This window comes from Lithobates pipiens, unplaced genomic scaffold (genome assembly GCF_037356315.1).
Source record: "Lithobates pipiens isolate NorthernLeopardFrog02 unplaced genomic scaffold, aLitPip1_a1.2 Scaffold_13, whole genome shotgun sequence".
Classification (NCBI taxonomy): domain Eukaryota; kingdom Metazoa; phylum Chordata; class Amphibia; order Anura; family Ranidae; genus Lithobates; species Lithobates pipiens.
In genome coordinates, this window is record NW_027507718.1 from 167,511,954 (window position 1) to 167,532,373 (window position 20,420).

The following is a 20,420-nucleotide window of genomic DNA, read 5'->3' on the forward strand; positions in this document are numbered from 1 at the left end:
ATGTATGGTCGGCAGAATGGCACGGCTGGGCACAAGCACATACCTGTACGTTGCTTTTTACGTGCCCAGCCGTGGGCCGGGAGCGCGCTTATGGCGGCGCTCTCCCGACCCGGTCCTGAGCTCCGTGACCGTGGAGTCGATCGCCGCTAGTGTCCTGCGATCGGGTCACAGAGCTGAAGAACAGGGAGAGGTCTGTGTAAACAAACCTCTCCCCGTGCTTCCCTGTGTGGCTGTCACAATCGTCTCTTCCCTTTTATAGGGAAAGTCGATCAGTGACGTCACATGACAGGCCACGCCCCCTACAATAAAAAAAAAAAAAAACACATAGCGTCATAACACCTACACTGCCCCCTAGTGGTTAACTCCTTCACTGCCAGTGTCATTTACACAGCAATCAGTGCATTTAAATAGCACTAATTGCTGTATAAATGACAATGGTCCCAAAAATTTGTCAAAAAATGTCCGATGTGTCCGCCATAATGTCGCACACATTGGACATTTGAGTACCTGTCCCGGCCCATCAGAGTACCCGAGTACCTGTCCCGGTCCATCAGGGTACCCGAGTACCTGTCACGGTCCATCAGGGTACCCGAGTACCTGTCACGGTCCATCAGGGTACCCGAGTACCTGTCACGGTCCATCAGGGTACCCGAGTACCTGTCACGGTCCATCAGGGTACCCGAGTACCTGTCACGGTCCATCAGGGTACCCGAGTACCTGTCACGGTCCATCAGGGTACCCGAGTACCTGTCACGGTCCATCAGGGTACCCGAGTACCTGTCACGGACCATCAGGGTACCCGAGTACCTGTCACCAGGCCATCAGAGTACCAGAGTACCTGTCACCAGGCCATCAGAGTACCAGAGTACCTGTCACCAGGCCATCAGAGTACCCGAGTACCTGTCACCAGGCCATCAGAGTACCCGAGTACCTGTCACCAGGCCATCAGAGTACCCGAGTACCTGTCACCAGGCCATCAGAGTACCCGAGTACCTGTCACCAGGCCATCAGAGTACCAGAGTACCTGTCACCAGGCCATCAAAGTACCAGAGTACCTGTCACCAGGCCATCAAAGTACCAGAGTACCTGTCACCAGGTCATCAGAGTACCAGTCACCAGGCCATCAAAGTACCCGAGTACCTGTCACCAGGCCATCAGAGTACCAGAGTACCTGTCACCAGGCCATCAGAGTACCCGAGTACCTGTCACCAGGCCATCAGAGTACCCGAGTACCTGTCACCAGGCCATCAGAGTACCAGAGTACCTATCTCCAGCCCATCAGAGTACCCCAGTACCTATTTGCAGCCCATGTCTCATAGAATATACGTTGGGGTGTTTGCTTTCCAAAATGGGGTCATTTTGTGGGTAATTGCACTGTCCTGGTGGTCCAGGACCTTCAAAAGTGTGATGGGTAGGAATGAAATGAGATGTGTCATTTATGCTCCTAGAACACCTGAACATACTACTTCAATGTTCGGCCTCTCCATGTGACCAGGCTGTGTAAAAGTCCTACACATGTGGCATCACCATACTCGGGAGGAGTATCAGAATGTATTTTGGGGTGTAATTTTTGCTATATACATGCTATGTGTTAGAAATATCTTATAAAATTGACAATTTTGTGTAAAAAAAAAAAAAAAAAAAAATGCGTTTTAATTTTTTTCCACATATTACAAAAACTTCTGGAAAAAAAATTAACCATTCAAAAGACTCATTATGCCTCACAGATTATACGTTGGGGTGTTTGCTTTCCAAAATGGGGTCATTTTATGGGAAATTCCATTGTCCTGGTACTCCAGGGCCTTCAAAAGTGTAATAGGTGGTTAAGAAATGAGATGTGTCATTTTTGCTCGTAGAACGTCTGAAGGTACTACATCAATGTTGGTGCTCTGTATGTGGCCAGGCTGTGTAAAAGTCTCACACATGTGGTATCGCCGTACTCGGGAAGAGTAGCAGAATGTATTTTGGGGTGTAATTTGTTGTATGCATATGCTGTGTGTAAGAAATAACCTGATAATATGACAATTTTGTAAAAAAAAAAAAAAAAAATCTTCATTTTGCAAAGAATTGTGGGAAAAAATTATACCTTAAAAAATTCACCATGCTACTTAATACCTTGGAATGTCTACTTTGTAAAAAGGGGTCATTTGGGGGGTATTTGTACTTTCCTGACTTGTTAGTGTCTCAAGAAATGAGTTTGTAGACTCTAACTTTCACAAAGACCAAATAATATACACTAATGCGGGTTATTTTTACCAAAGATATGTAGCAGTATAAATTTTGTCCAAAATTTATGAAGAAAAATTACTAATTAGCAAAAATTTATGACAGAAACAAAGAAAAAGGCATTTTTTTCCACAAAATTTACGTTTTATTTTATTTATAGCACAAAAAATAAAAAACCCACTAGTGATTAAATACCACTAAAAGAAAGCTCTATTTGTGTGGAAAAAAGGACGCAAGTTTCATATGGATACAGTGTTGGATGACCGAGTAATTGTCATTCAAACTGAGACAGCGCTGAAAGCTGAAAATTGGTCTGGTCAGGAAGGGGGTGTAACTGCACTGTACTGAGGTGGTTAAGTATGACTCAAGCAGATTTTCTTCTAACCATGTACACATTCTCTGGATCAGGATAGACCCTAGGTTTCACATAGATGTAACAGACCTGGCCTGGAGTATGCCCGAAGCCTATAGTAATCATATCTGATGAAGTGGAAAGATGAAAAAAAGAAAAAAAGGAGGGTAAGAAAGAGGGGAAAGGTGAAGAGACAAGAGTAGGGGGAATAGAGGGGTCTGGAGAGAAGAGAGGGAGGTCAGAAAGTGCAGGGGGGTGATTGAAGAGGAGGATGGGCCCACGGGGTGTGCCCCACTGGGCCCCTACAGCGACAGCAAGGTGACATCGAATCTGGGAGAATGGTGGTACTCTATCCAGGGTTGACAGACTCTAAGAAATTTGGTATGAGTGTCAGAGAGAATAGAGGACAGTTTCTCATTGACCATGACATCAGACGGTTTTTGACTGCCTCAAAGCTAAGGGCCAGGGTTCTCCATGCTCGCGCTATTGTCAGCTTAGTTGCGGTAAAAAGATGCTGCGCCAACTGTCGTTCTGGGCGTAGTAGGTCTGGTATTGCTTTGCCGAGAAGAGCCTCGAATGGATCCTTTTTTAGGTTCACCCGAAGTAGGCTGTGAAGCAAAAACGCATAAACCCTGACCTATAGTCTGCACACCTTCGGGCACGTCCACCAAATATGGGCCATTGTGCCCTCCTGGTCGCACCCCCTGAAACAGAGAGGGGAGCAGGTGGGAACGAAGCAGGCTAAATGTGTCGGGGTGTAATACCACCGGTATAGGACCTTATAGGCGTTCTCTAGGATCGTGACATTGCATGAGCATTTTGACAGGGTTAGGGTCATTGCCTGCCAATGTTCTGGATCCAACTTCTTCCCCAGATCCTTCTCCCACTGCAGGTGATATGATCGCACTGCCGTTTTCTTCTTGGCAATCAAGGCTGAGTATATTAACAATATCAGACCAGGAGAGTGAGGCCTGGATCTGCAGATGCTTTCGAACGGAGACAACCTGTAAGGGGTGTCCTGGGATTTGGTAAGGCTTTGGAGGAAGTGATGAATCTGAAGATATCCAAAATACTCCCTTAAGGGTATATCGTGAGACGAGCGCAAGGCTGCAAATGGTAGTATTCTAGTAGGTGTAAGTAGCGAATGAACGTCTACGAAGCCATTCTGGGTCCACCAATTGAATTGCGCAGTTATCAAGACCCGAGGGGGAAAAGAGGGCAACGAAGGAGTCGCAGCAGCGGGAGATGGGGAGAAGCCAACCTTGCAGAAAACTTCACTGAGTCCCAAACTCTCAAAGTGTGGATCATGCAGGGCCCCGTAATCGTGGGGCAGTGTTTTGGCGGGAGCCAGGGTAAGGAGGAAATGGGGATGGGGTCCACTTCGAGTAGGTCGATCGCCGCCCAAAATGGGAGTTGATACGGCTCGTGGAGGTGAGAGAAGGGTGCTATGGCGGCTGCTGTATATAGTAGTCTCGTAGATTTGGGACTGCAAGGCCTCCATTCGCTCTTTTAGCAAACATGATTTGTCTGTTGATACGAGGGCGAGACGACCCCCAGATAAATTGTAGGACCCTACGCTGATGAATATTGAGAATATGCGAAGGAACCAGGGATTGGGAGGACCCTAAAGTAATATAGTAGCTTCGGGAGATATGCCATTCTGATGGCTGATATTCTCCAGAACCAAGAGAGGGGTAAAGATGACCACGATGTCAGCATATCTGATAACTGCTTGAACAGGGGTGGGTAGTTGGCCTGATCTAGGGCCTGATATGTGGAGGTGATGCGAATTCCCAAATAAGGTAGAGAGGAGACCCATTGATAGGGAAAGGCCGATTGCAAGTCACTCAGTAGTTCCTGGGACAGGTTGGTCGACAATGCCTTTGATTTGGACGGGTTGATCTGAAGCCCTGAGAGTGAGGCAAACGTCCGTAGTAGGGCATGTAAATTGGGCAGGGTGGTTCTAGGGGAAGTGACAGAAAGGAGAATGTCGTCAGCAAACAAGGGGATCTTATGAGGAGAACTGGCAATTTCAATGCCCTTTATATCAGGGTGCGTTCTTATCGCTTCCGCCAGGGGTTCCAGCGCCAGTGCAAACAGAAGGGGTGATAACGGGCATCCCTGGGGGGTCCCTCTTTGAATGTCAAAAATGGGGGATTCAAACCCATATTTTATTTTTGCTCTGGGGGAGTCGTATAGCGCCGACATCCAGGACATAAAAACGGGGACCCGAAGCCAAAGTGCCGCAGAACCGACATAAGATAGGGCCATGACAAGGTATCAAAGGCCTTAGTCATGTCGAGGGAGAGAAGCATAGATTCAAGAGTGTGAGCTAGGTGTTGTAGTTGCACTATACGGCGGATTGCGTCGCCAGCCTGTCTCTGGGGCATAAAACCGACCAGATCTTTTTTTATCAGACGAGGGAGAAACGAGTTTAGGCGTGTCGCCAAGATTTTTGTCAGGAGCTTCATATCGATATTGATAAGCAAGATAGGCCTGAAATTGGCCCAGGATGAGTGATCTCGGTCAGGTTTCGGAATCATAACTACGTTTGCCGTCAGAAGATCCGGGGTAAGAGGACAGCCTCTCTTTACCGAGTTGTACAGATGGGGCATCACAACTGGTGCCAGTTTCCTGTAATATAGCGCGGTATAGCCGTCTGGCCCGGGTCGCTTGCCCACCCCAAGTTCTTTTATAGCTTGTAGAACCTCTGAGGGTTTAATGTCCCCATCCATAAGGGCGACATAAGCCCTGGTCAAGGATGGGAGCGAAAGACCCGCGAGAAAGTCCGCTGTTCTTTGAGTGGAAGCCCCCTCTGATGCCGTATACAGCTTCGCTAGGCGAAACCCAAACTCTTCTAGAACATGCTTTGGGTTCCCGGATAGGACATTGTTGCGATCTCTCAACGTAATTGGGGTTATTTTGGGGGCAAATATTCGGAGTCTGTTGGCCATCATGCAAGTCGGTTTATTTGCTCTCTGGTACCATCGCTGACGGGACCAGTGGAGTACCCGCTCAGCCCCCTCAGTCAGGCACAAGTCAAGCTCAGATCTGGTTCGTTCCAGGAGTTTGCGGTTGCCCGGGGTAGGAAACTGTTTAAACCTCCTCGGATATCTCTGCCAGTCGGGACTCAAGCTCCTTTTGTTTTCCCTCTCTAGTTTTCTTACGGGCCGAGACTAGGCCGATTATACGTCCACGCAAAACTGCTTTATAAGCCTCCCAGAGGACCACCGGTGAGGTCACTGAGCCCAGGTTTTCCCGAAAGTAGTCCTCAGAGGCCTTAATAATTTCCTCTGTAGTTTCTACATGAGTAAGGAGCGAGTCGTTCATGACCCAAGGAGAAAGTCGGGGTCTATCCAGGATAGAGTGGCAGACAATCAAGACAGGGTCGTGGTCAGACCACGGTATGGCCAGGACTGAGGCCACTACCACCAGTGGTAAATGTCGTCTAAGCATAAACATGTGGTCAATCCGTGAATGCACCTGGTGGGGGGTGGGAATAATGGGTGTAGTCTCTGCCCTGCGGATGGCATTCCCTCCATAGGTCAACTAGGTCATGGGATTGTAGGGCTCGGGTGAATAATTTGGCGCTCGACGTCGGGCCGTTTTTCTCTGGCGGGTGTTTGTCTAATTTAGGGTTAAGAATTAGGTTGGAGTCTCCTGCCAGTAGAAGAGTGCCCTTGTCGTGGAGAGAGGGAAAAGGGAAAGAAGAAGTAAAGAGGGGGGTGGGGAAGGGATAGAGAGCATCATTATAGCATGGAAAGTAGAGACATGCAATGCTAGGTACCAATAATTATTACACAGCAAGATTGCTATCAGTCGTGGGACATAAAACCCACTACGCGGTTGGGAGTTGGCTCGAGCAGGAGTCCGAGCCAAGAACCAACACATGGGGGAGCGGTGGTCCGTCGGAAACCACCTGACTTAACATTAACAATTATTGCAAATGTCAAAGAACGTGGCATAACTGCATAAACAATAAAACGAACATCAGTAAGAGTAAACAGAAAGAAAATAAATTCTGACATAAGGAACAGAGAACCTATAAGCTAAGGCCTGAAAAATTGCTGTGGTTAGACAGTAAATCCCTTGTTCCAAAGAGGGAAGAAAAAAAAAAAAAAAACCCCCACAGGCAACCTGCAGCTAGTACCGTCTAAGTCAGGCATTAAAAACATATGAACCCGTGAAACCAAAAAAGTCTACGCATAGGCCCATAGAATAAGAGCGTAAGAGCAGGATAATAGTCCTCAGATGGTCACGGTAATAGACCTCCTGGACTAACAGTTCCTGGGTATCAATGGGGGGCCCTGCTTCATAAGGTCGTGCGTCATGGGTCACAACCGCCCATTTCTTTGAGGGCCAAAAAATAAATAAATACATTTGGGTAAGGCGGTGGACAAAAATCTCAAAAAGAAAAAGAAAAAAAAATTTGGATTGGGCTGTTGTGGCGGCTGGGGGGGGCGTGGGGGGGAGAAGGCAGTCATTCCCTGAGTGAAATCAGTGTTCATGGAAATGATGGGCTATAGTAGACCAAAAGTTGTGGGTAGCCCTAGTCCATCCAAGATGTAAAGGGGGGGCTCAGTGTGGCTCTCATTTGAGTCACAACAAAGGATATATGGATGCCTCCTTTTAGTCTGGGCGCCCAAATTGCGGCAAACTTTCTCGCTACTGGCCTGCGGGATGTGTGGCGGCAGTGGTTAGAAAAAAAAAAAAAAAGGCAGTCAAACAAGTCAAAACAGAAATACGGGATTCTGTTTGTCTTCTAGCGATGTCCGCCCGAGGAAGCCTCTTGGAATTTCTGAGCCTTGAGAGAACGGAGGGCTTGAGATCCATTCTGAGAAGATTGTGAGGATCGCAATGGGGCTCTGGAAGGACCCGGGCGGGCCACAGCGGCCTCAGGCTGAGAGGGAGGAAAGTCAAAACTGAAGTTCCTGGAATTGCCGTCGCAGGTCTGGCAGGGAGGAAGCGTGAAACTGATGTCCCATGTGGTAAAAAGAAAGTTTAAAGGGGAATCCCCACCGGTAGCGAATGTTTCTGGTTTGTAAGATTTACAGATAGGGCTTCATATTCCACCTCTTAGCCATAGTGACCGGGGAAAGATCTGCAAACAGTTGAAGGGGATTTCCTTGAAAAGATATGTCAGTTAATTCCCTGGCGGCTTGAAGGAGTCGCTCTTTGGTTCTGTAGAAATGAAATTTTATTATTACATCTCTGGGCGGACCTTTGGTGGGCTTGGGAGCGAGGGATCTGTGTATGCGATCGAATTCAAGGTGTTCGGTCGGGATATCAGGTGCAAGCTCTTGAAAGAATGCTGTTCCCTGAAGGTCTATTATGGTCTCCGGGAGGCCGCGGATGTGGAGGTTGCCCCTGCGGGCCCTGTTTTCAGAGTCTTCAAGTTTATCCTGTAGAGTAAGGAGTTCCGTGTTCAGCTTTTCTACCTCCTCCTCGTGACCTTCCAGCACCATGGTCGTCAGGTCCATCCTCTCCTCCAGCTGATTTGTGCGGTGTCCCAGTTCCTTGAGACCTCTCACCAGTTCTGCAGATAGTTTACGGGAAGCTGCGTTGATCTCGTCCCTCACTATAGTGCGGAATATCTGTAGCAGGGCCTCTGAGCCGGTGTCCACCGGGCTCGTTAAATTCGAGGGGAATTAGGACAGGCTATCGTCCGAATGTTGGGTGGTGTCATCAGGTTCTGGGGGTTCGGGCGCCATCTTGCCTTTCCCTTTCGCCTTCCCACGGGCCAGAGATGCTTTCTGTTGTAATCTGTTACGGGGGCGATTCCAGGGCGTATTATACATACCCGCCGCTTGCTCAGTAGTGCACGGCCAGGGCAGTAGTGGCAGTGAAATATGACTGGGTATGCCTTATATGTCAAGTGGTATTTTCCGATGGCGTGACACTAAGGGACTACACTGTCATCCCTCCAGGGCCACTGACATGTATTGGGTGCTGTAAGTTGCTGGAGGTTGTTGGGGGGGGGGGGCAGATCTCAGCCCAGGGAGCATAGGGTACCTGCAGTGGTATGGAGGGTGTACCAAGATCGCCGGCTACCTCTGCCTCTGGGTGTACTTCTCCTTGGCTTGCTTCCCAGCAGGGTTGGGCTGGCACCTCCGCGCTCGGGCCTCAGGGGTCCTCGTCTGACCGCGGCAAAACGACCGCCGTATCGTTTGCGCAGTCCAGTGCTCCAGGGCGGAGGCTCCGGCGCCTCCGCAGGCCTCAAGATGGCAGCCGGGACTCTGAGTGCCGAGTAGGCCACAAGCCTGATCGCGGGCCCCGCGGGTGTAGACAGCGGCCAAAATGTTTCTGTCACCTCCCACTGCTATCTGCCGACAACGCTAAGTCCGCCGCCGGCCGAGAACCGGCCCGATGAGGGCGGATGGCGGTAGATAGAGGATTCGGCCGGCGGAGCTCAGCTATAGCACGTCTTCCCCTTGCTGCGTCCGGCCACGCCCCCCCCCATATTGTGCATTTTCATAACACACACACACACTTGCAAGTTTTGTAAATATTTTATTTTATCTTTTCATGTGACAACACTGAAGAAATGACACTTTGCTACAATGTAAAGTAGTGAGTGTACAGCTTGTATAACTGTACATTTGCTGTCCCCTCAAAATAACTCACACAGCCATTATGTCTAGAATGCTGGCAACAAAAGTGAGTACACCCCTAAGTAAAAATGTTCAAATTGGGCCCAATTAGCCATTTTTCCTCCCCGTTGTCACATGACACAAGTGTTACAAGGTCTCAGGTGTGAATGCGGAGCAGGTGTGTCCAATTTGGTGTTATCGCTCTCACTCTTTCATACTGGTCACTGGAAGTTCAACATGGCACCTCATGGCAAAGAACTCTGAGGATCTGAAAAAAAATTGGATTTTTTTGTACTCACCGTAAAATCCTTTTCTCTGTAATTCACCGACCGACATAGCTCCTCTTAGCCATTTGGTTGTATACCTCACCTCTAGGAGAATACTAGGCAAAAAGTTTTAATACAAGTTGTAATACAACACTATGTTCCGCCCAGGGGGTGGTCCCTTAGGTATCAACCCTCCTGTTTGCCAGCAGACCTCAGTACGTCAACAAGCAGTATAACAAAGATAAAAGGAGGGGCGGGTGCTGTGTTGCTCGGCGAATTACAGAGAAAAGGATTTTACAGGGAGTACAAAAAAAACAAAAACAAAACATTTTCTCTTATATTCACAGACCGACACAGCTCCTCTCTTAGCCATTGGGACGTCCCCAAGCAATGCTAAACGAGGGGTGGGAAAACAGCATAAAAAACTTCATCCACCATGGCAAGTGGAAAACTAGTAAAACTTTACCCACAAATAAAATGGCGCGTGGAAAAATCCACCACAAAAAATCAGGGTATCCTCAACAGAAGTGACCACCCACAACCGCACAAAAAACCGGCGGGAGGTAATGCAACAATGCTTAAAACGTACTGTGTTATCGAAAAAACTGAAAAAATTAAAAAAAAAAAGAAAAAAATATTGCAAATTCAATTGCAACTATACAGTCGCCTGCAAAACTATGTGGCCAAAACAGGCATCAGCCGATGCACCGACATCTACCTTGTAGAACTTGATAAATGTGTGGACAGACGACCAGGTCGTTGCCTTACACACCTGACGATTGGTTTCGGAAGGCCCAAGACGTTCTGATTGCCCTTGTGGACTGGGCCATAACCTGAAAGAGGGGCACCTGTCCCTTCAAGGCATAGGCTTTTACTACAATCTGTCTGATCCACCTGGAAATGGTGGCTGATGAGACCGCCATGCCTTTCTTGGGACCAGCTACTGAGACAAACCGCGAGTCTGACTTCCAAAAGTGAGCAATGGTAGACAAATAGACTTTGAGCCTGAACCACATCCAGAGCGTGAAGAGCCACCTCCTTAGGGTGTTTCGGCCTAATACAGAAGATATGGTAACACAATGTCCTCAATGTGAAAAGCCGAGACCACCGGTAGAAAGGACGGTTGTGAACACAACACCACCGTATCCTTATGGATAACCAGATAAGGTGACTTGCAAGGCCGCCAGTTCCGAAACCCTCCTGGCTGATGTGACGGCCACTAGAAAGACCACTTTCTGGGAAAGAGTCAACAGGGGAAACTCCCTGTTTCAAGCGGCGGTTTTTGAAGCGCCTATTACAACAGGTCCAAACCCCATGGGGGGTAACGGTTGATGCACCGGGGGGACTACACGACGAACCCCATGAACAAAAAGGTACTCACTAATGAGTGAGACTCTAGGGGTCGCTGAAAAAAAATAAAATAAAAAAAAAAACACACACACACACACACACACACACACACACACACACACACACACACACACAGCTGAAATTTGCCCTTTAATAGTGCTTAACGCCAATTTCTAGTCTACTCCTTGCTGAAGAAACAGCAGGGTCCTGGATATGGAAAAAGAGCGCTGATGCCAACCTTCTCCTCACACATGGAGATGTAGGCTGTCCAGGTACGATGATATATCTTCTGAGAAGTCCGACAGACCCCTGGCTCTCAATAGCCATGTCGTTAAAGCCAGCAATGGTAAAGCTGGATGGAGAATCGGACCTCGAGACAGAAGGTCCTCTCGTAATGGCAGTTGTCAGGGAGCGTCTGCCATCAGAAGCACCAGGTCTGCGTACCAGGGACGCTGAGGCCAATCTGGGACCACGAGTATTACTGGAAGCCCTTCGGCTTCCACTCTGTGATCAGACGTGGTAACAACTTCAGTGAAGGAAAGGCACAGATCAGCTGATACTGATCCCACGGAGCCACCAGCACGTCTGCCCACGGATCTCTTATCCTGGACACGAACCTTGGCACCCTCCAATTGAGAAGGGACCTCAGACACAGTAACCTGAATATCTCCGGATGCAACGCCCATTCTCCTGGGTCCAGCATCTGGCGACTCAGATCGTCTGCCTGCCAGTTCTCCACTCTGGGAATGTAAATGGCAGACAAAACCGGTATATGTCGCTCTGCCCACCAAAGTATGTGAGCGACCTCCCGTGCCGCGGTTGAGCTTCTTGTCCCCCCTTGGTGATTGACATATGCCACTGCAGTGTTGTTGTTCGACTGGATCCTGGACGGATGTCCTTGCAGTCTCATTGACCATGTGGAGAGGCACAGCCTGATCACTCTCAGTTCGAGCAGATTGTTTGCCAACTTGGATTCTTCCGTCGATCAGAGGCCCTGAGCCGACTGAACCCCCATCACTCCACTCCAGCCAAAAAGGCTGGCGTCCGGTGTGATCACTGTCCACTTTAGAAGTAGGAACGACTTTCCGGCCTGAATCACCAGATCAGTGATTCTCTGACTGGCTCACCTGAATCTGACAATCCAGGGACAAGTGAGATTTGTCCCATTTTGACAAGATCTCCTTCTGCAGGACTCTGGTGTAGAACTGGGCAAATGGTACAGCCTCCAGGGAGGCCACCATGAGCCCCAAGACTCGCATGCAAAAGCGAAGCGACGACCACCTGCTGTTCATCAGCAGTTTTACCACGGATCTGAAAGTCTGCAGCTTGTCTGAAGGGAGAAAAATTCTCGCTTCCATGGAGTCTAGAGGCAAACCTAGGTACACCAACGCAGAGTCGGTACAATCACTGACTTCTTTAGGGTCAACAGCCACCCAAATTCTAACAGAGTCTGCATGGTGATCGCCACATCCTCCTCCAATTCTGAGGCGGAAGATGCTCTCAGGAGGAGGAGATCGTCTAGATATCCCACGATCGCGATCCCACGTTGCCGTATCAACATCAAAACCGGAGCCAAAACCTTGGTAAAGACTCGGGGGGCTGATGCCAGACCAAAAGGGAGAGCCGCAAACTGGTAGTGGGCTTCCCCGAAACGTCTGCTGCCGCAGGCATAAGAGTATGTGCAGGTACGAATCCTGGATGTCCAAGGACGCCAGGGAGTACCCTTGATGGAGTGCAGCAACTACTGGGCGAACCGATTCCATTCTGAGTAGAAACCCTGGAAACGTTCCGATTCCAAAACCGGTACAACCACCCTGCTACTCAGCAGGTCCCTTACTGCCCCCAAGAGGGCCTCCTGGCGAGCCGGGGATACGGGTATGCTGGGAGGGAAGAAACTGTTTGGTGACCAAGAGCGCAACTCTATCTTGTAGCCTGAGGAAATCAGATCGCAGGCCCATTGGACGAAAACCGAGGGGACCACCGGGCTGCAAACCCCCAAAGGCGATCCCCCACCCGAGACATGGGTGGAGGCAACCTTCATGCGGTAGCACTTATACTTGCAGGCTTGTTAGACTTGCGGTTCCAGGGAAGCGTTTGTCCATCCGTGGTCGTCCTGGGGACGCTATGCCAAAGCTCCAGGCGGACGGAAAAGCCGTTAGTGAATGGAAAAAAAAAAAAAGGAGGACCCTTGCCTACGGCGTGGCTCCTTAGCCTTCCTGGCCTGTGAGAGTAATGCACTCTTACCACTGGTGGTATGTTTACTAATGCCATCCAAAAGAGGCTCCAAAGAGCCGGCCACCAAGGAAAGGAAGATCCGTCAGGGCTTATTGGATGCCTGGTCAGCAGACCAGCATTTTAGTCAAATCGGGCACCTTAGCACCATAGCTGGCACTGAAGTCCTGGATACAGAGGGAGGGTATCCAGGGTCGCATCACAAACTTACTTAGGCCTTGCACTAGTTGGTCTGCTAGTTCCACGCAGACAGGAGAAGCCTGCTGCTCTCCCAATTTGCTGTGCAAAAGGTCGTGGTGCAAAAGGTTTGCCCACTCGGTCAGTGTCAAGGAACGAGCTACTGCCTTGGCCTTCCTGTCCGTGGGATCCTTAAATGCAGGAGTCCCCACTACCGGGATCATGGTTACCTATTTAACCTGGATACTGGGGGTCCACGACCGGAGGAGCAGACCACTTCTTGAGAAGGCTTCCTCTAAGGGATAATGCACCGCCATGTATTTGGGGACCAAAAAGGTCCGTTGCTTGCGACCCCATTCCTTGTAAATAAAATTGTCAAAATAAGTCAGATACAGGAACACCTTAAGTGAACGTGCTGGCTTGCGGGACCCAAAAGGGACCGTTAAATCAGCAGGGAGGCCTGCTGGCTCCTGAATTTTCAGGGTATCGTGCACAGCTGTGATAAGTGCTCCAACAAACGCTTTTTTTCGCGCCCGGACCCGGACTCATCCTCACTGTCTGAACAGTCCTAGTTAGCATCATCTGACAGGACAGAGCAGGGGTCCCCAGCCTCAGCAGGGCCCAAGTCTGCGTCAGGGCTCTCCCCAGAGGACGGGCAGAACCCGCTTTATTGCACCAGTCTTCCCACGCACTGCTTCCATCTTAGCAACAAACGAATTGAGGACCGCCATCAGGGTGTCCATGGGCACTGTGCAGTCTGCTGGTGACCCGGTTGCAATTGCCTGGATTTTGGGGGAAGAAACACTAGTTTCTGAAGCCATGCTGACCCTACCCTGTCTGCCACCCAAAGGGGACTTAGGACAGTGACAGTCCCATCCTCCCTGCTGCCGCTGACTGAGGGGCTCATTCCCGCCGGACTCGCCACCCTGATGAGTTCTGCGCTGTCCACAAGTTGTACCTGTAGTCCCCGAGTGATCCCAAGTGCATAGGAAACCAAAAGTGTGTCTGTGGCAGCCGCTGGAATGATTGGTAAACGATCTAGAAATATGCTCAGGCTTCAATAAAATGGCGGCTCAGCATCCAGTACACAGACAGGAAACACAGGTAAAACAGCTGTGAGAGCACATGAGCTATGCTGCTGTTAGAGAACACTGACAATGTGTTCAGGCTTCCAGAAAATGGCCGCCAGTGTCCTGAATAGGAAATCACTCTGAAAATGGCCGCTGAAGCCCAGCAAGCCATGCTGCCCTGCCCAAACCTAAAATGGCCGCCAACCATGCCATGGAGGTGAAAAATACACAGTGCTGCCCCATACCACAGCAGACCCTCACAGGCACCTCCAGATAACAGAAACATAGGACCCAGCACCACCGCTATCCAGCCAGCCCCCCCACCCCCCCAGGTGAGATCCCTCAGAGAACCCCTGTATGGGTACACACACACACACACACACACACACAGCTCAGCAGTCACATGCAGCATCCCCCCTGAGGGGGGAGGGAGGGAAGATAGGGACAGGGGAGAGAAGAGATGAGGTGAGGGGGCCCCCGAATCAACTTCCCAGAGAATGCCCAGCTACTCAGCCCCACTGAGGCAGGGTGAGCCTTAATTACCAGTCCTGAAGCGCTGGGAGATATTCCATGGCATTACTACTCTCTAATCAGTACAGGGTAGACTGCTGGCCCGGGATACTGTGACGCAGACATCAGTAGCCCGGTCATATGTATGCCTCAGAGCATAAAAGCTCACCAACCACCTTTGGAGCTGAGGTTTTGTCATGACCTGCCGAGCTGTAGCTGAGACCTGCACACGCTCGATGGTTGGACTGGGGAGACTATAAAGATAAGTGAACCAGCCTGCCACGCAGCCGGCTGTTGATAGAAGATCACAGGATCACTCATCTTGCGCAAAAAAAATTATAAAAAAAAATAAAATAAAAACACGGACCTATGGGCCCGCAGGGTTCCTAGGTCTTTCTCCTTCACTAGGCAAAATAAAACTGAGGTCTGCTGGCAGACAGGAGGGTTAATACCTAAGGGACCGCCCCCCTGGGCGGAACAGAGTTCTGAGTGTTGTATTACAACTTTTTGCCTAGTATTCTCCTAGAGGTGAGGTATACAACCCAATGGCTAAGAGGAGCTGTGTCGGTCGGTGAATATAAGAGAAAAAGAATTGTTGCTCTACATGGCCTAGGCTATAAGAAGATAAGAAACTGAGCTGCGGCATGGTGGCCAAGACCATACAGTGGCTTAGCAGAACAGGTTCCACTCAGAACAGGCCTTACCATGGTCGTCCAGAACAAAGAAGTGGAGTGCACATGCTCAGCGTCATATCCAGAGGTTGTCTTTGGGAAATGGACAGATGAGTACTGCCAGCGTTGCTGCAGCGGTTGAAGGGGTGGGGGTACAACTGGTCAGTGCTCAGACCATACGCAGCACACTGCATCAAATTGGTCTACATGGCTGTCACCCCAGAAGGAGCCTCTTCTAAATATGATCCACAAGAAAGCCTGCAAATAAACTGCTGAAGACAAAACATACTAAGGACATGGATTACTGAAACCATGTCCTGTGGTCTGATGAGACCAAGATAAACCCATTTGGTTCAGATGGTGTCAAGAGTGTGTGGCAGCAACCAGGTGAGGAGTGTAAAGACAAGTGCCTACAGTCAAGCATGGTGGTGGGAATGTCATGGTCTGGGGCTGCATGAGTGCTGCCGGCATTGAGTAGCTACAGTTCATTGAGGGAACCATGAATACCAACATGTACAGTGACATACTGAAGCAGAGCATGATCTCCTCCCTTCGGAGACTGGGCCGCAGGACAGTATTCCAACATAACAACCTCAAAACACACCTCCAAGATGACCACTGCCATGCTAAAGAAGCTGAGGGTAAATGTGATTGAGTGGCCAAGCATGTCCCCAGACCTAAACCCTACTGAGCATCTGTGGGACATCCTCAAAAACAGAAGGTGGACGAGCGAAAGGTCTCCAAACGTCCACCAGCTCTGTGATGTCGTCATGGAGGAGTGAAGAGGACTCCAGTGGCAACATGTGAAGCTCTGGTGAACGCCATGCCCAAGAGGGTTAAGGCACTGCTGGAAAATAATGGTGGCCACACAAAATATTGATACTTTGGGCCAAATGTGGACATTTTCTCTTAAGGGTGTACTCACTTTCGTTGCCAGCAGTTTATCCATTATTGGCTGTGTGTTGAGTTATTTTGAGGGGACAGCAAATTTGCACTGTTATACAAGCTATACACTCACTACTTTATATTGTAACAAAGTGTCATTTCTTCAGTTTTATCACAGAATACACATAATAAAATATTTACAAAAACGTGAGGGTGTGTACACTTTTGTTAGCTACAGTACATTGCAACACACCAAAATGCATGGCAACATTACCTGTGGTATGTTGCATTGGAATTAACCACTAGGTGTCTGCGCTATAGCCGAAAGACGGCTGCAGTGGGGACGCCAATCCCCGGGAGGCCGTCCCTGGATGTCCTCCTGTTTACTTCCGTGTTCTGTGCTGGCCATGTCCCCTGGACACAGCCAGTCACAGATCATTGTAAATGGCCAATCACAGCGGCTGTTTACATCGCGATCGGGGTGCCCAATGAGAGAGGATCTCATATGTAAAACATATGAGATCATCTCTCATCGCCGGCTTTCCCTCCTCACACAGACAGCGTGTGAGGAGGGAGAGATGAACAGCTGCAGCGGCCATTAGTAGGTTAAAAAAACAAAACAAAAATACAAACCTGTCCCCACTACCACCCGTCAGTGCCATCTGTCCCCAGTGCCACGTATAAGTGCCATCAGTGCCAAGTATCAGTTCCACCTGTCATCAGTGCCACGCATTAGTGCCACCTGTCATCAGTGCCACTGTCTTGTTGCTCCAGGCCTTCAAAAGTGTAATAGTTAGTCAACAAGTTAGATGTGTCATTTATGCTCCTAGAACACCTGATAGTGCTCCCTGCATGTTGGGCCTCTGAGTGGGTAGGCTGTGGAAAAGTCCCACATGTGTTATCGTAATACTCAGGAGGAGTAGCAGAATTTATTTTGGGGCATCATCTGTGGTATACAAATGCCAAGTGAGAGAAATAACCTATTACAATGCCAATTTTGTGGGGGAAAAAAAAATCTTAAATTTTGCAAGAATTGTGGGGAAAAAAAAAATGACATCAAAAACCTCACCATGCCTCTTACTAAATACCTTGGAATGTCTACTTTCAAAAAAAGGGGTCATTTGGGGGATATTTGTACTTTCTTGGCTTGTTCGGGCCACAAGAAATGTGATAGGCCACCAGTACATCAGATGTGATAAATTTTTTATGATTTGCACCACAGCTTGTGGACTCTCTAACTTTCACAAAGACCAAATAATATCCACTAATTTGGGTTATTTTACCAAAGATATGTAGCAGTATAAAATTGTGGCCAAAATGTATGAAGACAAATTAATAATTTGCTAAATTTTATCACAGAAACAAAGAAAATTTCGTTTTTTTTTTCCAAATTTTCGGTCTTTTTTCATTTATAGCGCAAAAAAATAAAAAACCCAGGAGGTGATCAAATACCACCAAAAGAGAGCTCTATTTGTGGGGGAAAAAAAAAGGACAAAAAATGTATTTGAATACAGTGTTACATGACTGAGTAATTGTCAAAGTGTGAGCACTGAAAGCTGAAAATTGGTCTGGTCACGAGAGCGTCGAGTAAGAAGAAGAAGGAAGGAGGAAGGAGGAAGGAGGAAGGAGGAAGGAGGAAGGAGGAAGGAGGAAGAGGAGGAGGAGGAGGAAGAGGAAGAAGAAGACGGTGGAGGCGACGACAGAAGACCGGGCCACCGCCTGTAAAAGAGCTATAAGAAGGCGTGGTGGCCCGGCAGAAGAACCGAAGAGGGGGACAAGACCCCCGAAGTCGGAAGAAGAGGGCGGCGGCGAGGAAGAAAGCCGGGCTCCTCCGCTAGTAAAAGAGCTAGAAGAAGATAGCGGAGGAGTCCGGCGAGAAGACCCCCGAAGACGGAAGACCCCCTGAGCTGTGCAATAAACTATTTTATCTTGTGTGTTGTGTTTTTTTTGTACTTAATTTTACAGGTGAATGGGTAGGGGGTACATTGTACCCCATACTCATTCACATAGGGTGGGGGGCCGGTATCTGTGGGCCCCCTCATTAAAGGGGGCTCCCGGATTCCGATAAGCCCCCGCCCGCAGACCCCGACAACCAACGGCCAGGGTTGTTGGGAAGAGGCCCTTGTCCTCATCAACATGGGGACAAGGTGCTTTGGGGTGTGGGGGCCGCACGCCCCCCCTCCCCCAAGGCACCCCCCCATGTTGAGGGCACGCGGCCTGGTACGGCTCAGGAGAGGGGGGCGCCCGCTCGTCCCCACCCCTTTTCCTGGCCGGCTGGGTAGCGTGCTCGGATAAGGGTCTGGTATGGATCTGGGGGGGGACCCCCACGCCGTTTTTTCGGCGTAGGGGGTTCCCCTTGGAATCCATACCAGACCTAAGGGCCTGGTATGCTCTCGGAGGGGGAACCCACGCCAAATTCTTTTCAGAAATTTGGCGTGGAGTTCCCCCTTCAGAGCTCATTCTCTGATTGGCCACGGCAAAAGTCGCCTGGCCTGGGGCGACTTGTAAGTCGCCCCAGGTCATGTCTAAAAGTCGTGTTCAAGTCATCTCCAAGTTGCCTCACAAAGTTGTCCTGAAGTCGTGTCGCCCCTGTGTGAACCGAGCCTAAAGCAAAGCACATCAACGTGGGAGACAAAACATTTGTTAAAGAGTGAATAACTGAATAAACATCTATAAGGCTGCAGACATTAATCCAAGCGATATAAACAAGGTAAGCATGTGAAATAAAAAAATAAAATTGCGCTAGTCACACATTAAGTGCAGTAAAAATAAAAAAAAACGTGAATACATGAATATAAATATGTGCAGAAAAAAGTGCTTATAATAGGAACAAATAAAAGTCCAAAATTCTGTCAAAATAGGAAAGTAGAACTTATGACACTCCACACTAGGGCCGACACAACCAATCGATGAAAATAGTTGTCAACTATTTTCATAATCGATCAGTCAGCCGATTAGGCCTGCATTAGAGCTGCGCGGTTAAATCAGGGAGAATCGTTATTGCAATTCTCCTCCTGCCACAATCGCAACTCCTGATTTAAGCAATTCTGACCATCAAGCAATTTCTTGTAAGAATGTGAGCTAAAAAGCGTGTGCCGATCGATTGTGTCCCCCCCGGGATGTTTCCGAGAGCCAGCGTGAAACGTCTGACGTCACTCAGCACAGAAGAATGTGATTGGTCAGGTAAGTATGTTTCTTCTTCCCAGAGGTCTCGGGGACAGCGCATCAGCACAACCGTGACAGCAGCTGCAGGCTGCAGCACTGACGAAATGTGAGCGGCTGTACTTTAAAGATTACAAAGCATTTGCTGATTCTAAAAATAAAGTAATCAATCACTCTATATGTTTATTGCCATCGTGTTTATTCAGAGGTTGTTGGCACAGTGGTGTAGTGGTTAGCACTCTCACCTAGCAGTAAGAAGAGTCGCTGGTTCGAATCCCAACCACGATACTACCTGCCTGGAGTTTGCATGTTCTCCCTGTGCCTGCATGTGTTTACTCCGGGTACTCTGGTTTCCTCCCACACTCCAAAGACATGCAGGTAGGTTAATTGGCTTCTGTTCAAAACTGGCCCTAGTATATGAAGGGGGACCTTGGCTTGTGGGCTCCTTGAGGGTAGGGACTGATGTGAGTGTGCAATGTACAGGGATAGGGACAAATTGTAGACACTCAGGTTGAACTGGATGGACTGGTGTATTTATTCAACCTTACTAACTATGTAACCATGTAATACGTTTTTTGAGAATCGTGATCTTTATTCTCTAAGCAAAAAAAAAATTGCAATTCAAATTTTTTCCAGAATCGTGCAGCTCCAGCCTGCATACAGAATGCAGCATTTGTTTACAGGCAGTATTTGTTTTCAGGAAACAAAGTGAAGTTTTTTTTTAGCTTGCTATAAGTGCACCCTGAAGACAGGAGGAGCCAGAAGCATCGGAGGCTATTTACCAAGATCAGTGGAGCGGTGTGTCAGACTGACAACGCTCCACCAATCGCCGCGATGCCCGCCCCCACGGGCGCGTGTCAGCTGTTATCCTGAAGGACATCATACGACGCCCAGTCAGGATAAACGAACCACCGCCCAGCCATCGTTTT

General features: G+C 48.9%; 1 protein-coding gene across 1 annotated transcript in view; it reads right to left on the reverse strand.

Moving 5' to 3' along the window:
• Positions 1 to 20,420, reverse strand: part of LOC143974436 (MOB kinase activator 3A) — a 106,930-nt gene that overhangs the window by 58,904 nt on the left and 27,606 nt on the right. The window lies entirely within an intron of this gene.